The sequence below is a fragment of the Meriones unguiculatus genome, chromosome 7 (genome assembly GCF_030254825.1).
Source record: "Meriones unguiculatus strain TT.TT164.6M chromosome 7, Bangor_MerUng_6.1, whole genome shotgun sequence".
In the NCBI taxonomy this organism is placed as follows: domain Eukaryota; kingdom Metazoa; phylum Chordata; class Mammalia; order Rodentia; family Muridae; genus Meriones; species Meriones unguiculatus.
In genome coordinates this window covers 69,715,836-69,737,844 of record NC_083355.1, presented here as the reverse complement: position 1 = coordinate 69,737,844, position 22,009 = coordinate 69,715,836, and positions in this window count along the sequence as shown.

Genomic DNA, 22,009 nt, shown 5'->3' with positions numbered 1-22,009 from the left:
TTTTTTCATAAGATTTCTTGTGCTCTGCCCAAAGTTTAGTTATGAGTCTCAGCATCTGCTTTGATACACTTCTAGGTAGAGTCTTTCAGAGGCTCTCTGGTAGATTTCTATCCTGTTTCCTGTTTTCTCCCTGAGATTTCACCTTACATCCATCAGAATGGCTAAGATCAAACACTAAGGTGACACAACATGCTGGAGAGGATGTGGTGAAAGGGGACCCTCCTTCATTCCTTAATTGTTGGTGGGAATGTAAACTTGTACAACCACTTTGAAAATCAATCTGGTGCTTTCTCAGACAATTAAGAATTGTCTTCCTCAAGATCCAGCTATACCTCTCCTAGGCATATATCCAAAATATGCTCAAGTGTACAAGGACATTTGTTCAACCATGTTCATAGCAATTTTATTCATAATAGCCAGAACCTGGAAAAAATCTAGATGTCCCTCAATGGAGGAATAGATACAGAAATTGCGGTATGTTTATGCAATCAAATAATACTCAGCAATTAAAAGTAAAGAAATCATGAAATTTGCTGGCAAATGGTGGGATCTAGAAAAGATCATCCTGAGTGAAGTATCCCAGAAGAGAAAGGTATATACTCATTTATAAGTGGATACTAGACATATAATATAAGATAAACATACTAAAGTTTTTACACCTAAAGAAGCTAAGCAAGAAGGAGGACCCTGGATAAGATGATCAATCCTCACTCAGAAAGACAAACAAGATGGATACTGGAAGACTTGTATTTCTATTCAACAGTGTGTATAAGATCTGTCTTAATGTGCTCTCTATTCCTGAAGACATTGCTTCATACTTCTTTGCAATATGATTGTCTATATCCTTTAATATCTCCTCTTTTTAGATTTTGCTTTCTAAAGTGTAAAATAGAGTAATATGATCAAATAAAGCATTTAGTTAAATGATAGACACAAAAATATTTTTTGGATAAGCACTTGATAATAGTATTATAACCTCACATTTGAACATGTAGATTTATAAAGTTCATATTTAGTTTACTCAAACAATTTGTGGCAATTATTTTTTATACTTATATATACTTAATTCTGAAGGCTACAATGTGTATTCAATTTTTTTATCTAAGCAAAGTGCACTGTTTCTGAGCAAAGCCACTAAGTATCTTAAAGCGTACCATTTAATTTCCAAAAAGCACAATGTAATTCATTGTGTTAATAAATTTGTCAGCTGAGAGCTATATTTTCTTCAACTTTATTGAAAACAGTGCATAAGGAAGGTTTTCAGCTTCACATTTATGTCTTCAGTGGCCATTTACACATTAAATTTTGACAATGGTATTCTAAATAGCCATTGCTTTTTGTTTCTTTTGCCTTCCCACGGTATTTCAAGTGAGAAAAGGTGATGATTAGAATATTGTCTATGTTTGTGTAAAAGAAAGGAGAGAGAGAGAGAAAAAGGATGGGAGAGAGAGAGAGAGGGATTGAGAGAGAGAGAGAGAGAGAAAACCTTGGTGTAAGGTGTGGGAATCAACACTGGGAAGATTGTTTATTGTTAAATAAAATAGATTCTTATCATTTTAGGCAGGGGTTACTAGATGCTGATATAGGGCTATTATTTCTAAAACTTATAAATTATTAAGAAAACATATTTGTTTCATGTTTGGAGAAAATAGTAGTTCTTCAATAGCTTGTAATGTGTTTACTAGCCTTCCGTGAATCTGATTGTTTGCCTCTGTTTTGACCAGCTGTCTGAGGTCTTCAGTATGTTTGGAGGATGTCCAGAATGTGGTTGCTGCGCTCATTAATCACGTTAATGTCATACAGACATCCAAGTGTTGAGCTTCCCAACAACTAATGATACAACAATATGTTTCAGACACATGGAAAATACAAATTAATGTTTGCATATCAAATAGTGGAGTTGTGTCAAAATTAAAACTCTCATATTATTAAGCTTTTATTTAGTTAAAGAGAGATATTTAACATAATGAACTGAATCGTATTTAAGAACCTAAAGAAACAAATCAGTGCAAGATAAAAACAAACAAACAAACAAACAAACTAAAACACTCTCTGACTGAAAGATGGTTATAGTGTTTGGAAGCACTTTCAGCTGTGTACCTTTACCTGCAATTCCTCTGCTCAAATTGTGCCATGGAAATTGGACTTCCACTTTTCCATAACAGTGGACTCTTATACAAATAAAAGAAACAAAATATTTGAAGAGGTATGAATTGTTAATGATAAGGCAGCTTTGACCCCCATGCCAAATTAAGTTCATCTAGAGGTTGCCCACGTAAGTCCAAGGCGGAGTGTTTTAGATCAGATTATTTCAGCAAAGTGAACGTTGCGAATTCATCAGCAAGAAGGATTAATAATGTTGTTTTGTTTTCATTTAAGTGATTGTTTTCCTTAACCATTGTGTAATATAAATGATATCAATCCATAGTTGATACAAAAAGATTGTATTGTATTTCTAACAATATTTAAATGATCTTCTGAAAAGAAGACACAGCTCAGAATGTACTAGGTCTTTTTCAGTCAGAATTTCATTGTGAAATTTAGCTTGAAATATAAATGTTAATTAATTAATTAGATATAATTACCAGGATTTAAGAATAAAAGCTCTTTAGAATGTGTAGCAAAATACAGTATGGAAAATAATGAGAAAAGCTGGATAGAGAAACAAAACAATAATTATACGAAGATGAGTTAAAAAATAGAATTCTGGACTTTTTTGACAATATTTTGTCAAACATGTTTATTTTGTGAAACAGAAATCCTGTTTATGAAAACAAATATTTTAAATTTAAAAACACAAAATTAACTGGAAATTCCTGATTATGTTCTTCTTGATGAGGATTCTGGGTGATGAATGAGATATACAAAAATATAACAATATTTTGCAACTACACTTGATATGAAAACTGGTATCTAAGACAATAATACAAATATTTAAGTGATATTTCCATAGGAAATCTTATAAGATTGTTATTAAATTGCTTTCAAAAGATAAAATCGTTTCATTAAGCAAAAAAATAAATCAAATTATAAAGACTGGAAAGTAATAGAAATTGTAGGATTATATTCAAATAATATTAAATAGTTAGCCATCAGAATACAAATAAATTGTGCAAAGCAGTAAAACTTCAATATGTGACTCATATACCATTAATACAAAGTTGTAATATTTATATACATTTAAATTAAAATATTTATAAGTAAATTTGGAACTCCTGCAGCGCTATTAGATACTACTAGACAAAACTTGAACTATCATAGCCGACCTAAGTAATTTTTCAAAACTCATGAATAAAAAGTAAAACTGTTTCTCCAACCAAGGACCATGCATGCATATAACCTAGAACCTCTGCTCGGATGTAGCACATGGCAGCTCAGTATCCAAGTGGGTTCCCTAGTAAGGGGGACAAGGATTATTTCTGATATGAACTCAATGACTGGCTCTTTGACCTCCAGGCTCCCCCAAGAGAGGAACAATGTTGCTAGGTCACAGATAAGGACATTGCAGCCAGTCCTGAAGAATCCTGATAAGCTAGGGTCAGATGGCCTGTCAGTGAACTTGGAAGGGGCCAGGGAAGAGATGAGGGAGGGAGGGTATGATTGGCAGGGAAAGAAGAAGGGGGCTATGGCTGGGATACAAGTGAATGACCTTTGATTAAAATAAAAATAAAAAGTAAATCTTTAAAATCATAATTAGAAGCACAGAAATGATGAAGTGTAATTCAGTTATTTTCCTACTTTAATTTTTTTTAATTTATCATTTGTTACAATTCATTCACTTTGTATCCCAGTGTAGCCCCCTCCCTCATTTATTCCCAGTCCCATCCTCCCTTCCTCTTCTCCTCCTGTTCCTCCCCTTTAGTACACTGATAGGGGAAGTCATCCTCTTCTTCTGCTTGACTCTAGCCTATCAGGTCTCAACAGGACTGGCTGCATCTTTTTCCTCTGTGGACTGTCAAGGCTGAAATCCCCAGGGAGAGGTAATCAAAGAGCCAGCCACTGAGTCCATGTCTGAGACAGTCCCAGCACCTCATACTAGGGAGCCCAATTTGAGACTGAGCTGCTGATGGTCTATATCTGAGCAAGGACATCTAGGTTTTCTCTATGCGTGGTCCTTGGTTGGCCCATTGGCCTCTTTACCCTCCACTGGGCCCAGAATTTTTGTCACTATTCTCCTTGTGGAGTTCCTGTCCGCTCCAGGTCTTTCATCTCCCCCTTCTTTTATAAGATTCCCTGCACTCTGCCTAAGTTTGGCTATGATTCTCAGCATCTGCTTTGAAACCCTGTTAGGTAGATTCTTTCAGAGACTCCCTGTGGAAGGTTCCTGTTCTTTTTCCTGTCTTTTCCTGGTTCCAATGTCTATCCTGTTTGCCCTTTTGAATGAGGACTGATTAATCCTCTTCCCTAGGGTCCTTCTTGTTGTTTAACTTCTTTAGGACTGTAGATTTTAGTATGTTTATCCTATATTAATGGCTAATACCCATTAATAAGTGAGTATATACCATGTGTGTCTTTCTGCTACTAGTTTACCTCACTCAGGATGATCTTTTCTAGTTCCATCCATTTGTTTTGCTCACATTTAGAGAGCACTTAATGATTATTAGCGAACATGCAAGTTAAACAACAACTATATTATATGTATTCTTTAGGGAAATCACTTTTATTTGTATGATATTAAATTTGAAAAAAATTACAATTTTATATTTGTACTTCTATACCGAGATATGTAAAGAAGCTAAACAACAAGGAAGACCCTAGAAAAGTTGCAGAGACTCAGGGCCAAACTCTGGACAGAGAGCAGGATTCTTATGGAAGAAGGGGATTATAAAAGGACCCAGAGGGGACAGGAGCCACACAAGAGGCCCAGGTTGGACTGCACAGAGTGATGCATCAACCAAAGACCATACATAGAGGGGACCTGGCTCAGATGTAGCCCACAGACCTCTCAGTCTCTATGTAGATTCCCTAGTAAGAGAAGAAGAGACAGACTAGGACATGAACTCGGTTGCCTACTCTTTGCTCTTTTATTCCTGGTGTAACAACCTAGCCAGCCCAGACAGAAAAGAAGATCCAAGCAGTCCTGATGGGACCTGATAGGCTAGGATCAGACGGTAAGGGAGGAGGACTTCCCCTATCAGTGAACTAGGGAAGAGGGATAGGGGAGGAGGAGGGGAGGAAGAGGGCAGGAGAGTGGGACTGTTAAGAGATGAAGAAGGGGACTACAACTGGGATACAAAGTAAATTAATTGCAAATAAGGATAATAACAATGAAAAGAGAAGTAACTGACATGGCCAAATGGGAACCAGAGATGACAATAAATACAATAATCTCTGTTTCCATTCCCTCTTTCTCTCTCTTTCCCATCTCTCTTATTAAAGTTCCTTGCTATGTAGTCCAGGCTGGCCAAGAGCATTCTTTCTTTTCCAGATTTACCTTGTACCTGCAAGCACTACAACATGAATCACTACAAAGTGAATACAATTACAGGCATGAGCCATGATGTTCCTCCTCCTCTTATGTCTTGGTTAGCCAGAGTTTCTACATTAACATCTGTGCAATGCCTATGTATACACATTCAGTTTCCTAATTTAATAAATGATATTTATTACTTTAATATTTATGAGCCTCACGGAGTTAAGAGACATGCACTATTCCATGGTTATTGCTTTAAAGAATTAAATTTATTCCACCATCTGTAAACATTCCAACATAACTGAACTACTCATGGAAGAATGGACACCTTGTTTCACACCATAGCATCATAAATTGATGGTGATATGTGTACATTAGAAATGATTTATGTATCTCATTAAATATAGCTGTGACATTATATTTTTTATGCACAGACCAATTCGTTGTAAGCAAATTCATTGTGAAAAATTTAGACTCTCAATAAATAACACTTCTTGAGTATTTAAGTATTTCTTCTCTAAATCTCATTAGAAGACCAAACCATGGTATGTGTTGAAATATCAAACAGCCTTTTAAACATCCTTGTCATAAATTAAAGAAATTCAAGGAACTTTTTTAAAAAAGCTGTTGAAAATATCATTAAAATTCTAACCCAGAAAAACTTGGTAAAAGAGTAGTACAAATATTCCTTATATATGATTTGTTCTTTATTAAAAATAATTCTTTCTATAGTTAATTTTGAACAATGCAGATACATTTCACGAGAGTATTTTATACCTCTATGAATTATCTTTGATTTAAAAAATAACCTCGTAGGCAAGACAAATTTTGGGTTGAAGGTTTTGTGGGTGGGATGGTGTCCCTCTTCTTCCACTGGGAGTCCCCCAACCCACTGCAGGAGGTGGAGACTTTAGGGTCTATATCTCCTGCTGATAGGAGTGTCAGCTAGTTCACTCTACAGACTTCTGGGAACCTGTCCTGTCCCAGATATTCCCCTCCTTCTTATTTCCATTTTCTCTAGGTGCTCCCATCCCACTACCCCTCCCATTCTCCCCACAACTGAGCCCCTCCAGTCCCCCCACCAAAACACATACCCTCTAACCCACCCTGTTTCCTCCCTCCATCTGCTTCAGATGACAATTTTATTTCCCCTTCTGAGTGAGATTCAAGCATCCTTCCTTGGCCCTCCACATTACTTAGCTTCTTTGGGTCTCTGGATTTTAACATGACTATGTTATACTTTATGGCAAATATCCACTAGGAGTAAATACATACTATGAATGCCTTTCTGTGTCTGTGTTATCTCACTCAGGATATTTTCTAATTACATCTATTTGCTTGAAAATTGCACTGTCTTTGTAGTATTCCATTGCATAAATGTAACACATTTTCTGTATCCATTCTTCCATTCACCAATATATTATGTTGTTTCCAGTTCATGGCTATTATGAATGAAGGTGCTTGTGAACAAATGTTTTTGTGGAGCATCCTTAGGGCATATGCCCAAGAGTGTCATAGCTGGTTTTTGAGGTGGAACTAGTCCCAATTTTCTGAGTTGCTGCCAGATTGAATTTCCAAAGTTGTTCAAGTTTGCAAGATGGAGCAGAGATTAAAGAAATGGCAGATCAATGACTGGCCCAATTCAAAACTCATCCCATGGGAGAGTACCAATCCCTAACACTCTTAATGATACTGTGCTATGTTTGCAAACAGGAGCTTAGCATAACTCTATTCTGAGAAGTTTCATCCAGAAGTTGATGGAAACAGATGTACATACCCACAGCCAAACAATAGGCCAGTCTCTGGGAGTTTGTGGACAAAGTGAAGGATTGAGGGAGCAGAAGGGGTCAAAGACACCACAAAGAATCCTTCAAACTAACATGGGTTCATGGGGGCTGACAGAGACTGAACCACCAAACAAAGAGCATGCATGGGCTGTACCTAGCCCCGCTACACATATGTAACAGATGTGGAGCTTATTCATTATGTGGGTCCCTAACAACTGCAGTGGGGGCTGTCTCTTCGTCTTTTGCTGCCTTTGGATCCCTTTCCCCTAGAGGGTTCCCCTAGCCTCAGAAGAATGCACTTAGCCCTGTTGTGACCTGATGTGCCAGGGTGATTCCGTAAGCTCTTTTTCTTGAAAGAGTGGGAGGGGGGGAAAGGACACAGGGCACAAGGGTGGGACTGGGAAGAAAGGAGAAAGGGGCTGGGATCAGGTTAAAAAGTTATTAAATAAATAGTAAACAGATAAATAGATAAATGGAAATTAATATTTCCTTAACCTATTTTAAACAAATTATTTCATCACTTTTTGGTTTTGTTGACATAAATCATTTTAGCCTAATGAATTTTAAGAGATGTGACCCAAGGGTGTATCTAAATAGAAGAGCTGCTTATGTCTGCATGGACTGCTTCTGAACTGTGTTCGGGTTCACAGACCTGAGACATGTATTTGAGGTGAGGGATACCCTTTTGGCTGTAGTCTTGGATTGTTAAAAGGCAGAGACATTTTCAGTTTCCACAGACTAGACCTGAGCCTAACGGATCCCTGCAAAACCATGTATATTGACCAGAGATAAATGTCTGCATAACCACCCCACTTGCTTTCCAGGTTCTTGAAACAGAAAAAAATGGCACTGAGAAATCATTTTTATACTAATTTGTGCATAAAAAGCTGTGAATTTTAAAAAGTACTTTAAAATAATTTGATATCAATAAAATGAGTAAGCTTTGTATGAAAATATTTGTATTGTGTTTTCATAAATAGATATTCCAAACATACATGAAATAACGTATATGTAAGCTATAATATCATGACATGCTGATCTAGATATACTAGAGGGCACCAACTTAAAAAGAAAATGTAAAAAGATAATGAAGAAAGATCATGATTTCTGTAACCTAAATATTCTTAGTTTTAGTGAAATTTTCTTACTAACAAAATGGCCATGTTCCACTTTCATTTCTCATCTTTGTTCTTTTGGGTGTGAGAGTTCATGAAATGATTCATGTACTGGATTTGTAACCAATATGCAATGTTGTCTGTTTTGTTTTTTTCATTCATTCACTTATTTGATCATACAATATAATATTTATTTGATCCATGTTCTGCCTAGTTAAAAACTTCCAGTCCATCTGAGTTGTTATAGATTTTCATACCATGTGTGCTACTATTTTAGAATATGAAATATGATTTTAGATTATAATTTTAGAATTATGACAAATAATAAAGGTATGTTTACATAATATACCACATGATCTAATTGGAAGTAACACAACACAAACAAAAACTCATTAAATACTTCTTCTGAGATGCATTTATTTAGGGATATGGTATGTTAAAGAGATTTTGCCCCTCAACCACGCATAATAGTACATGCCTCTAATCCCAAAATCCAGGACGTACAGAAAAAAATATTTCCATTCCAGGCCAAAGTTAGTACCAGGCAATCCTGCACTACACAGCAAGAAGACTGTCTCAAAATAAACCAAGGAACAAAATTAAAACACAAAGCAAAATTTTCAAACAAATGATGTTGTTAGTTAACGTTAACTCAAGTGAGGAAAAAATATAATATATATAATTATATGACCACACATACAATTTATATGTATGTACTTAAGCCCAGACATGAATATATTGAAACACTTTGTGTAAAAGATAACAATACTATGTATAAAATGAAGAAAAATTATAGATTTACAGCTGAAGAATGAATATTATTCATTAATAAAAAAAGATATGAAATTAAGATATTTCAGTGTCTAATTTAATTATATTTGGGAACAGACCTTTTAAGATGTTAGTCTCTCTTTACTTGAGGGTTTATTTTCTATCATTTACGTAACTCATAATAAATTATGGCTTGAATATACAAAAAATTAAAATTTTATAAATATTTTTTTATAAATTCAAACATCTTTTATGGTATATTCATGTTTAGGTATTTTACTAAACTCTTTTTGTGCCTAATTATTATGCTAACCTTTATTATAAATATAGATCATATTTATATTATATATGAATATATGCATGTATATATACTGTATATATAATATATCTATATATTATATATACAATATATAATAGTATTTATGCAATATTATATAAACAATATTATATATTATATTATACAATATTATATTGTATTATATATTATATATACCATGTTGTGTATCTATCTATCTATCTATCTATCTATCTATCTATATACACACACACAATACCCTACTTTATACAGAATTCAAAACTCTTTGTGGTTAAAGGCATCCACTAATTGTCTAGGAATAACACTGTCCTTGGAAAAGAACTGGAGGACGAAGAGATAAAACTGTGTTAGAAGTCACATAATTTATTACATACACTAGTTTAATTTTGTAAATATAATGATTTGTCACTGAACATGTTTAACTTTATTTCTCTCCTGGAACATTGTAAGGAAGCCAATTATTCATGTAGAGTCTTTGTGTGTGAATGTATAACTTGTCTATTGTAATACCTGTTTATGAAATGCACCATGTGCTCACATTGGCAATTTATTCACAAGCAAAAAATGAGGATCCCTAAGTGGTGTTGATACAAAACAAAACAAAACAAACAAACAAAAAATAGAAAACTACTCTCCAAGTCAAGAAAGCAGACTACCTAAAATCGTTTATATCTATGGCTATTAAAAAATGCTATAAAAACTGTTAACTCTCTGAAGCTTTCTAAAGAAAAAGTATTCTGTAGCTAAGTATTTAAGTTTAGAATCTAAAACAATACCTTATTCTCTTTCATTTACATGCATATATAATTTAGACTCTCAAGAAACTCTTTACATTGGATGATTTGAAAATTAACTAAATTAGTGAAATTACATAAACACTACAAATTTGATAATGGTCTCTTAATGGATATTTGAAATAGTCATCATACTTAAAGAGCAAAGGGGTGGAGAGGAGTTTTATCTAAGTGTGAAAAAGTTACTTGATTAACCCAGAAGCGGATTATTGCTCATCCTTGGTGATTTTATGGACAAATTTACTTACTCTGAGAGCAGTTCAGGAACTTTGTTACTGTAAAACTTGAATCCACAAAGGAAAACATCACGTTACTACAAAATGGCTCAAATGCCCTAAAAAATCTTTGTCACAAGAGTAATGCTGACTTTATATATTCTGTCTTAAAAATTAAGTAAAAAGCTATAATAATCAAAATAATAGAATAGTAGTATAAAAAGGCAAATTATGGTCTGGAGATGTGGCTGGATGCTAAAGAGAATTGATTTCCCTTCAAAAGATCTTAGGTTCATTTTCTAGCACCCACCTGGCTGCTAACAACCATCTGTAACTACAGTCTGAGCATATCAGATGCGATTGTCTGGCGTCTGCGTACACCAGTTACACATGTGTTGCAAAGACATATATGAAGGCAATAAACATTTTCAAAAATGAAGAGAGAGAAAAAGAAAGTAAAAAATCATGCACAAATCTGCAAAAGTAATGTAAAAGTGAGTACCTGATTAAATTGCCTCAGTTAAAGTTAAACGATTTTAGATAAAATTACTATGAGCATACCTAGAGAGACAGAAAAATTTTAATAAATGTTAATTGGATACTTGTGGTTTACGAAGATGTGCAAGACAATTAGAATGATATCATACACTATATCCAAAAATCAACTGAAAAATGTATTCAAGTATAAGAGAGTAGTGAAAACCATTATAAAAATACAAAATACTATTTCCCACTTCTTACATAAGATTCCGTGCACATGCATGTAAGATCTGGAGAGGACAGAACTCCACAAGGAGAGCAACAGAACCAGAAATTTGAACACAGGGGTCGTCCCAGAGACTCATACTTCAACCAAGTACCAGGCATGGAGATAACCTAGAACCCCTTCACAGATGTAGCTGATGGCAGTTCAGTGTCCAAGTGGGTTCCATAGTAATATGAAGAGGGACTGCCTCTGACATAATCTGATTGGCCTGCTCTTTGATCACCTCCCCCTAATGGGGGAGCAGCCTTACCAGGCCACAGAAGATGACAATGCAGCCACTCCTGATGAGATCTGATAGACTAAGATCAGAAGGAAGGAGAGGAGAACCTCCCCTATCAGTGGATTTGGGGAGGGGCATGCATGAAGAAGGGGGAGGGAGGGTGTGATTGGGAGGGGAGGAGGAAGAGGCTTATGGGGGGGGATACAAAGTGAATAAAGTGTAATTAATAAAAAATAAAAATAATAAAAAAACAAAATAATTTGAAATGCCATAACATCGATTTAGAAATGATCTTTGGGTATGACCACAAAGGAGTAGGTAAAAAGGCAAAGTAGACAAATGGATTACATCAAATTAAATGATTTATACTCAACCAAAAAATAATTCACATAATGGACAAACAGTTATAGAAGGGAAATAATTTTACCAACTATACAATTTCAAAAGGGAAACTAAACAACATATTCAGACAACACAGATCCATGGCAAGAAAAAGAGATGAAATACTAATAGAGTTTTCAATTTAAAAAGACAGAAAGCAAAACAAATGTTAACAGGTTTATAAATAAATTTAACCATATTATTTGTCAAGTAAATGAAAATCAAACTATTAATAATAGATATGTTTCCTCTTGTTGGAATGGTTGTTACATAAAGAAAAATTAGGATACAAAAATAGAGGCATCTTTCACACTGTTGTTAAGAATTAACATGGTATTTACCACTGCAAAAAAGAGTGCAGGTTGGTTTAAAAATAAACAGACAATGGAAACATCATATCACCTACTATCATTGCTAATATATTTGCAATTTTTATGTATATTCATTCAAGTATTATTCACCTCAACTGAGACATAACTCTTCATCAATGATTAAATGGATCATCGAGTAGCAGTGCACAATAGAATGTAATTTGTCCAGTGTAAAAGTAAATTCTATCACTTAGAAACAGATGAGCTTGGGGGATACATATTAAGTAAGGTCAGCCAAGTACAGAGAGACTCATACTGCACACTTAGTCTCATAAGTCAGAGGCATGTTGGTTATGGGAATATCAGGAAGTTGCATGGTAGATGGAGGAAATGTTTATTTAAAAATGCAAAACCGTGTTTAGGAACAATGAGTTTAGTGGATCTACTGGTAACATAGAAAATATAACTCATGAGGGTTTACTGTATTCTTCAAAAATGTTAAGAGAGTGGATGTAAACATTTCTCACCAAAAACAATAAGTATGGAAGTGGTGCGTGGGTCAGTTAGCGCCACAAGGTTTAGAAGTTTCAGGACATTGCATTGTATGCCAGGCCTATAATTTTATTTGCCAATTTCAAAATAAAAAGAGTAGAAAGAGGTTTTTATTATAATTTTTTTTGTGTGTGTGTGCTCTCATGGGTGTGTGTGAGTGTGTATGTGTGTGTGTTTTACTTTGTTTTGCCATAACTATTGTTATCTTACAGTTCATCTTACATATTGGTTCTTATTTTTCCTGACACGTGAGTTTCTTTTCTAAAATAGAGAATATTTTATAAAATTTTTTATTTTATGTGTAAATGTTTTTGTGCCTGTATGTATGAATGTATGCATGCATTTATGCATGTATTTAGTACAATATGTGTAGGCAGTGCCTTTGGATAACAGAAAAGGGTGTCAGACCTCTTCGAACTGAACCAGGTGATTTTAGCTGTGGATGTGGGTCTTCTGGAAGAGCAGCAAGTGTTCTTAAGTGCTGAGTCATCACTCGACGTTTTAATTAAAATTATGATTTTTTAATTTTATTTTTTTATCAGTTATTTTATTAACTCTGTATCCCAGCCGTGTCCCGCTCCCTCATTCCCTCCCCAATCCCACCCTCCCTCCCTCATCTCCACCGTGCCCCTTTCCAAGTCCACTGATAGCGGGGACCTCCTCCCCATTCATCCAATCCTGTTTTATCAGGTATCTTCAGGACTGCCTGCAAAGCCCTCCTCTGTGGTCTTCAGGACTGCTCCTCCCTTGGGAGGTGGGGAGGTCAAAGAGCCAGTCATTGAGTTCCTGCTAGAAATAGTCCTTGTTCCTCTCACAATGGGAAATCATTGGTTACTGAGCTACCACAGGCTACATCTGAGCAGAGGTTCTAAGTTATATCCATACATGGTCCTCTGTTGAATGTCAGTCTCAGAAAACACCCTGTGCTCAGATATATTCGGTCCTTGTGGAGCTCCTATCCTTTCCCCATCAGACTAACTCCCCTTCTTTCATGTGATTCCCTGTACTCTGCCAAAGGTTTGGTCATGAGTCTTTGTATCTGCTTTGAAAACACTGCTAGTTAGAGTATTTCAGATGCGTTCAGTAGATTCCTGTCATACATTCAATGCACATCCCATCTGTCTTTCTAAATGAGGATTGATCATCTTACCCCATGTCCACTCTCTTCATTATCTTTTTAGGTGTATAGATTTCATTATGTTTATCGTATCTTATAGGTCTATATAAGTGAGCATATACTGTGTTTGTCTTTCTACTTCTGGGAAATTTCACTCAGAATGATCTTTTCTAGATCCCACCATTTGTCTGCAAATTTCATGATTTCCTCCTTTTTGATTGCTGAGTAGTATTCCATTGTGTAAAAATACCACAATTTCTGTACCCATTCCTCCATTGATGGACATCTGGGTTGTTTCCAGGTTCTGGCTATTACAAATAAAGCTGCTATAAATATGGTTGAGCAAGTATCCCTTTTGTGTACTTGAGCAAAATTTGGGTATATACCTAGCAGTGGTATGTATAGCTGGGTCTTGAGGCAAAAGGGCCAAGAAAGAAATTAGGGAAACAACACCCTTCACAATAGCCACTAATAACATAAAGTACCTTGGGGTGAAACTAACCAAGCAAGTGAAAGACTTGTTTGAGAAAAACTTCAAGTCTCTGAAGAAAGAAATTGAAGAAGATCTCAGAAGATGGAAAGATCTCCCTTGCTCATGGATTGGTAGGATTAATATTGTGAAAATGACCATCCTGCCAAAAGCAATCTACAGATTCAATGCAATTCCCATCAAAATACCAACTCAATTCTTTATAGACCTTGAAAAAAAAGATTCTCAGCTTCATATGAAGAAACAAAAAAATCCAGAATCTCCAAAACAATCCTGTACAACAACAGATCATCTGGAGGTATCTCCATCCCTGATCTCAAGTTGTAGTACAGAGCAATAGTAATAAAAACTGCATGGTACTGGCATAGAAACAGAAAGGAGGATCAATGGAACCGCATAGAAGACCCAGAAATAAATCCACACACCTATGAATACTCGATTTTTGACAAAGAAGCCAAAACCATTCAATGGAAAAAAGACAGCATCCTCAACAAATGGTGCTGGTCCAACTGGATGTCTACATGCAGAAAAATGAAAATAGATCCATATTTATCACCCTGCACAAAACTAAAGTCAAAGTGGATCAAGGACCTCAACGTAAAACCAGATACTCTAAATCAATTGGAAAAAAAGTGGGGAACAGCCTAGAATTCATTGGCACAGGAGACAACTTCCTGAACAGAACACCAACAGCACAGGCTCTAAGAGCAACAATCAATAAATGGGACCTCATGAAACTGAAAAGCTTCTGTACAGCAAAGGACACCGTCATCAAAACAAAACGACTGCCTACAGATTGGGAAAGAATCTTCACTAACCCTTTATCTGACAGAGGGCTAATATCCAGTATATACAAAGAACTAAAGAAGCTGAAAAGCAGCAAACCAAGTAATCCAATTAAAAAAGGGGGACCGAGCTAAACAGAGAATTCTCGACAGAGGAATATAGAATGGCAGGGAAACACTTAAAGAAATGCTCAACCTCATTAGCCATCAGGGAAATGCAAATCAAAAAGACCCTGAGATATCACCTTACACCCATCAGAATGGCCAAGATGAAAACCTCAAGTGACAACACATGCTGGAGAGGTTGTGGAGAAAGGGGAACCGTCCTCCACTGCTGGTGGGAATGCAAACTGGTAAAACAACTTTGGAAATCAATCTGGTGCTTTCTCAGACAACTAGGAATAGTGCTTCCTTAAAATTGTGATTAACAAAACCATTCAGGAAAAGAATAAAACTGTCATTTGAAGGTAAGATGAAATTTTATGTAGGAAAAAAACAGTATCAATAAATTTTGTTGTAATGAAAATGCTCAACAGTTAATTAAAAATGTAAATAGCTGGGTGATGGTGGCAACACGTTTAATCCCTTTACAATGGAGGCATATGCACGTGGATCTCTGTCAATTTGAGGACAATGTGGTCTATAGAGTCAGTTCAAGGACAGCCAGGGCTCTTACACAGAAAAACCCTGTCTGGGAAACAACAATAAAAAGACACTAATAATAGGAAAAACATACTATGCCCATGGATCTCAAGGTCAGGTCTATTTGATTGTCAAAATTAATTTATTGAGCTAAGAAAATTTGAAAATCAATTTACCAATTTGGTATGATAAAAAATTTCATTTTTTTTCAAAAATTTTATGAGACTCTCCTGAAGACTTGAGAATGAAGTCATAATTTTTAATTAATTGCAATGTATTCACTTTGTCCACCCACTGTAGCCCCTTTCCTTGCCTCCTCCTAATCACACCCACTCTGCCTCTTCTTCCCCTATGCTCTTTCCTCAGTCCCTTGATAAGGGAGAACCCCCCCACGCTGAGAGAGGTGATCAAAAAGCCAGCCACTGAGTTCATGTCTGAGACAGTTCCTATACCCCTTACTAGAGAGCCCACTTGGAAACTGAGAAGCCTATGGGCTTCCTCTGAGCAGGGGGTCTAGCTAGCTCCTCTCCATGCATGGTGCTTAGTTGGCATATCAGTCTCTGCAGGCCCCCTAAACAGAAGGAAGAAGGTAAAAATACTTTGCTAACACTACTTCCATATTCATTAGAAAATGATGCTTTTTTTCCTCCTTATTAACATTTTTCTATGTATAATTAGAGGATGAAAATGATGAGACAATGAGTTCACTGTGGGATTTAACAATGTAAACCAGGTAGCCTTAGAAAATACTTTTCAGCTCTATTATTAACTAAAATACCAAACATATAGTAATTATTTTATGACTATTTTATGAATATCCTGAATTGCTATTTATTACCAATTTTTACAGTGTGGATTGATTGATTCTCTTCTCTAAGTAAAGAATAAGAAAATGATGAGTTCCCTGGAAACATGATAGAATATACCCAACATTGATGTCATCCCTCTGTGTTCACCTTTACAGATTATATTTATGGAAACATACTGCAGATACTGTTACCTTCTAAGAATATCCAATAGGAAATGTTGTGTAGGGGTGGTACTGTATTTGTGTCACCAAAATTAGGTAGCTTTATTTATTTATTTATTTTAGCCCTTGGTTAGTCATCTAATATTAAAATTAAATGTAAAAAAGATCTCAACATAAAACCAGATACTCTAAATCGGTTCAAAGAAAAAGTGGGGAAGAGACTAGAACTCATTGGCACAGGAGACAACTTCCTGAACAGAACACCAACAGCACAGGCTCTAAGAGCAACAATCAATAAATGGGACCTCATGAAACTGAAAAGCTTCTGTAAAGCAAAAGACACTGTCGTTAGAAGAAAACAAAAGCTTACTGACTGGGAAAGGATCTTCACCAACTCTATATTTGTCAGAGGGCTGATATCCAGAATATATAAAGAACTAAAGAAGTTAAAAAGCAATAAATCAAGCAATCCAATTAAAAAATGGGGTACAGAACTACCCCATTCTCTGTAGAATTCTCTACAGAATTTTCTGTAGAGGAATATCGAATGGCAGAGAAACACTTAAAGAGATATTCACATCCTTAGCCAACAGAGAGATGCAAATCAAAATGACCCTGAGATTTTACCTGACCCCCATCAGAATGGCTAAGATAAAAAACTCTAGTGACAACACATGCTGGAAAGGTTGTGGAGAAAGTAGAACCCTCCTCCATTGCTGGTGGGAATTTAAACTGGAAAAAACACTTTGGAAAACAATCTGGCACTTTCTCAGACAACTAGGAATAGAGCTTCCTCAAGATCCAGCCATACTACTCCTAGGCATATATCCAAAAGATGCTCAACAAGGACATTTGTTCAACCATGTTTGTAACAGCTTTATTAGTAATAGCCAGAACAAAGTAAACTTTATAGTGTAATAGTTATGCCTGGGTTAAAGATGGCATAAACTTTGTGACATACTTTGTTTAGTATATACAATTTACATAGCATACTCATTAAACATAATATTGAGCATTGACCTGTGTTCAAATGAAAATGTACAAAACACTTCCTTGTCCAGATATAGAAGTGAATTCATTATCCTAGGGAATGTCTCACAACTTCGGCCTCATCTCCCTGAGAAGCTGAGACTGAAGGATATTAGCTGAGATTCTGTGACAGTATAGACATTTTATAAAAGAAATAAATTTATAGGTTAGAAATTTTAGAGAAGAAAATGTAATATTCTGGCAATGACAATTTATTTGACTTACAGAGTGGGTGCTCAAATGCTTGCATAGATACTGAATTTCTGGAAAACTAGGATTTTAGGATTTTAGTACGGAATAAATTTCCATATGTAATATAAATTTATAAGTGCAATTCATTCTCGGTTTTATCACTCAGCCACCACCTTCCTTTTTCTCTAAATACAGTTATTTTAAATTAAATACACTTGTTAAATGTACCTGATTGTTTTTTGGGTAAGTGATGTATTTGAAGTATTGAAATTATATATTTTTTGCTTGCAGTGGTTTGAATGTAAATGCTTCTCACGCACTCAAATAGCTGAACGTTTCTTAACCACTTAGTGGTGGTGTTTTTGGAAATTATGGAGATTTTGGAGGCATAGTTTGGGGGAAGGAAATAGAATTTGTGCATTTAGAGTTTTGCCTCATTTGTTTCATGGATAAAGATGTGATCAGCCAACTTCTTGTTCCTGTAGACCTTCCATACCTTCGCTGTCATTATGGATTCATAAACCAAAATAAACTTTTTTGTGTAACTAATGTAAATTGACTAGTATACCGCTTATCAATTTTCAGTTAACAAATTATTATTACAATATATTTAAAGATAATTAAGTAACTAATATTTCAAAGCTCATTTGGCTAACTCCAATTTCTAGTAATTCACTTTTACATGTAAAATTTTGTAATAAAAATGCTCCATCTTTGAAACATATCCCTGAGAGAATGAGCTGAGTGAAAACAGGAGTGGCCAAATAAGACTTGTTTTGCTTGAGACCCATGCCAGAGAAGCTCCCATGACTGGCACTCTCTGTAGATCCAAGAATCAGAGGCTGGATAGGCCAGAGACCTAGGAGAGAATGAAGCTGGACTGACAGAGAAAGGAAGAAAGAAAGAAAGAAAGAAAGAAAGAAAGAAAGAAAGAAAGAAAGAAAGAAAGAGAAAGAGTCAATAAAATGATTCCTAATGATATTCTTGTATACTCAGAGACTGGGGCCTAGCATAATTGTCACTAGAGAGGTGTCATTCAGCAACTGGTAGAAGATGCAGAGACCTACTGCGAAAGATTAAGCCGAGCTCTGAGAATACTACTGAAAAGGAGAAGGAAGGATTGCAGAAGCCAGAGGGTTCAAGGTCACCACAGAAACATGGCCCACAGAATCAACTAACCATGGCTCACAGGGAGTCACAGAGACTAACCGGAATAAGGAGCCTGTATATATCTGTCCTAGGTCTTCTGCACATATGTTATAATTGTGTAGCTTGGTGATCTTGTGGGACTCCTAACACTGGGAGCAGGCACTTTTTCTGACACTCCTGCCTGTTTGGTGGACCCTGTTTCTCCTACTGCATTGCTTGCCCAGCCTTGAAAAGAGGGTATGTGCCTAGTGTTATTCTACCTTTTTCTTCAGCGTTTGGTAGATATCCCTGCTCTTTAACAAAGGGAAAGAGAGGAATGTGTCTGAGAAGAGGGTAAGGGCAAGTTATGACTGGGAGGAGTAGACGGAGGGGAAACTCCAGTTGTGGTTTAATATATGAGGGGAAAATAAATAAAAACAAAAAGAAAACCTCCCTAAATAAGGAGGAGATGTGAAAAGAGCAAAGAAGTGTCTTTTGAAGACAGGAACACAGGATTAAAACTGTGAATTGTTAATAATAAGAATTGTTACTGGATATAGGATCAAAGTTACAATGGTAACCCTTGATAGTCTGAGGCAGGATAACTAAGTTTGCAGGCCTGCCTGCAGCTGATATCAAGTTGCTGCTAATAACTAGTTGTATAGTTAGTCCCATCAGAATACTCCTCAGAAACCCAATAATGGTGACGGAGTCAATACAGAGTATAGAGCAAGGAAAATATGCTTTAACAAAGTAGTTCAAACACAACTATTGAAAACGCGGCTTAGAAATATGAAAAATGAATGTAAATGTTTCATTTTTCCTAATATTAAACCAATAAAGTCCACCCACAGATAATGATTAAGATACTACTTTTATAAATGAAATCAGTGATTTTCAATTACAAGAAAGACAAATACATTATTCTAGAGTAAGTCTTTGATAGGACTACTAGATGTTTTCATTTCATGGTTTCTCAATCTATTATTATTACCATTTTTTGTACAAGTGGTAATGCTGTCTTGGGGAAAGAATTTCAAGAAAAGGTGAACTACAGAGTTCAAAGTGCACACTGTTGTATATTTATAGGTAACTATAAGTATATGATGAATACCATTTTCAATTATTCCTTATTTGCTTCTAAAACTTAAAACAAGTTAGTGAGAGTCACCATAAATAACTGATTTTTTATCTGTCCTTGTACAAAATCTACCTGCGTGGTGTTCAGCCAGCTGTAAAATACTGTGCCAACGATAACCAACTACCCTTTGCTGTCCTCTGTTCTTCTCAGGCGAAGCAGTTTCTAATAACTGCCATGCAAAATAGCCAGTGAAATACACTTCATTATTTCAAGTTTTTTTTTAAATTTTCACAATGTATTTTATTATATTTTAATCAACAATGCTCAAACATTCTCATGTAAGGGTGTAACAAGCGGTTGCTACAGAGAAAACCACTTTCTCACTCTTTTCAGAGGCAAGTACACAGAGGGTTCCCAACGATGGGATGACCCAGGCAGAGGTGAGGCATTATCTGAAGTCTGAGGTTCTGTGGAGACCTCTTCTGTCTTCATTTCTTGATTTCGTTTCTTTTTACTTTTCTGCCGGTAGTAAAAGACCAATATGGTGCGTTTTTTTCCTTTCTTCTTGTCTTCTGAATTCTCTTCAATCACGGATTGCACTTTCTTCATTGTACTGGAGAACTTTTTACGTACGGTGCCTTTTGCCTGACGGCTAAGCCTTGACTTCTGGCTTCTGGCCCTTCCTCCTCCCGTATTTGTGTTCCTGGTTAATTCCGCATTGGAGTGTGATTGAGAGATCTTGCCTGAACTAGCATCTTCTGAAATCTTAGTAGCGTCCTCCATGTTGTAGCTGTACTGGCTTCAGCTAGCTATGGGACACCTCACATACATGTACATATATATATCTCACCTAAAGACAATGAGAAGCCACTCCCTTAAGCATTGATTGGTTAACAAAAAACTCCTCCAGCCAATGGTATGTCTAAGGTGTCTTAGATGTCACAAAGGTACCTCTCTACAGCTTCCATGAACTAGGGAGGGGAGATATTTCAATGAGGAGTTGAAACAATTTAGAGAAAGGGATCTTATGTAATCTATCCTAGGTGTTCATTTATTTATTAGTTCATTTACTCATTTTTTAAATAAAAAATAATATACATAAAGTAAAACAAAAACTGTCACCTCTAAGTTGGATAAAACAAGCCAACAGAAGGAAAAGTGTCCAAGAAAAGTTACAAGAACCAGAGACCCACTCATTCAAGCACTCAGGAATCCTATAAAATCACCAACCTTGGAGGCATAATGTATTGGCAAAGGACTTGGTACAGTCCATCGCAGGCTTTGTGCGTACTGCCTTAGTCTCTGTGACTCCATATGAGCCTTTCTTGTGTTTTTTTAGAATACTTTCTCTTCTTGGTGTTCTCATCACCTCTGGCTCTTACACTCGTTCTGTTCCTATGCTGTGGAGTTCTCTGAGCTCCCTTTATCCAAAAAAAAAAAAAAACAACACTAATTTATTACAATTTATTCACTTTGTGTCCCATCTGTAGCCCTCTCCTTCATTCCCTTCTAACCCCGCCCTCCCTCCCTTTTCTCCTCCCATGCCCCTTCCCCAATCCATTGACAGACATCTTATTTAGAGCTGTGTGTTCCAAAGTCCCTTTCACTCTGTGCATGTCTGGTTGTAGGTCTTTCTGGTTGTACTTCTTTCCATGTTTGGCAGGAGAAATCCTCTTTGATGACAGCACATATCTGAATATAGCAGAATATCTTTAGGTATCACATTACTGCTATATTTATTTTCTTTGTTTTATACTAGTTTTATTCTAGGTTGCTGGGCTATCTGGTTTTACCTTCTTGATCTCCAAAATAGTGTCAAGTATGGGTTCTATCTTATGGAATAGGCAATAGGTTGAACCAGGCATTGGATGGTTTCTCCAACAAGCTTTGTTACACCCATTATCCTAGGATATCTTGCAATTACCACATCATTG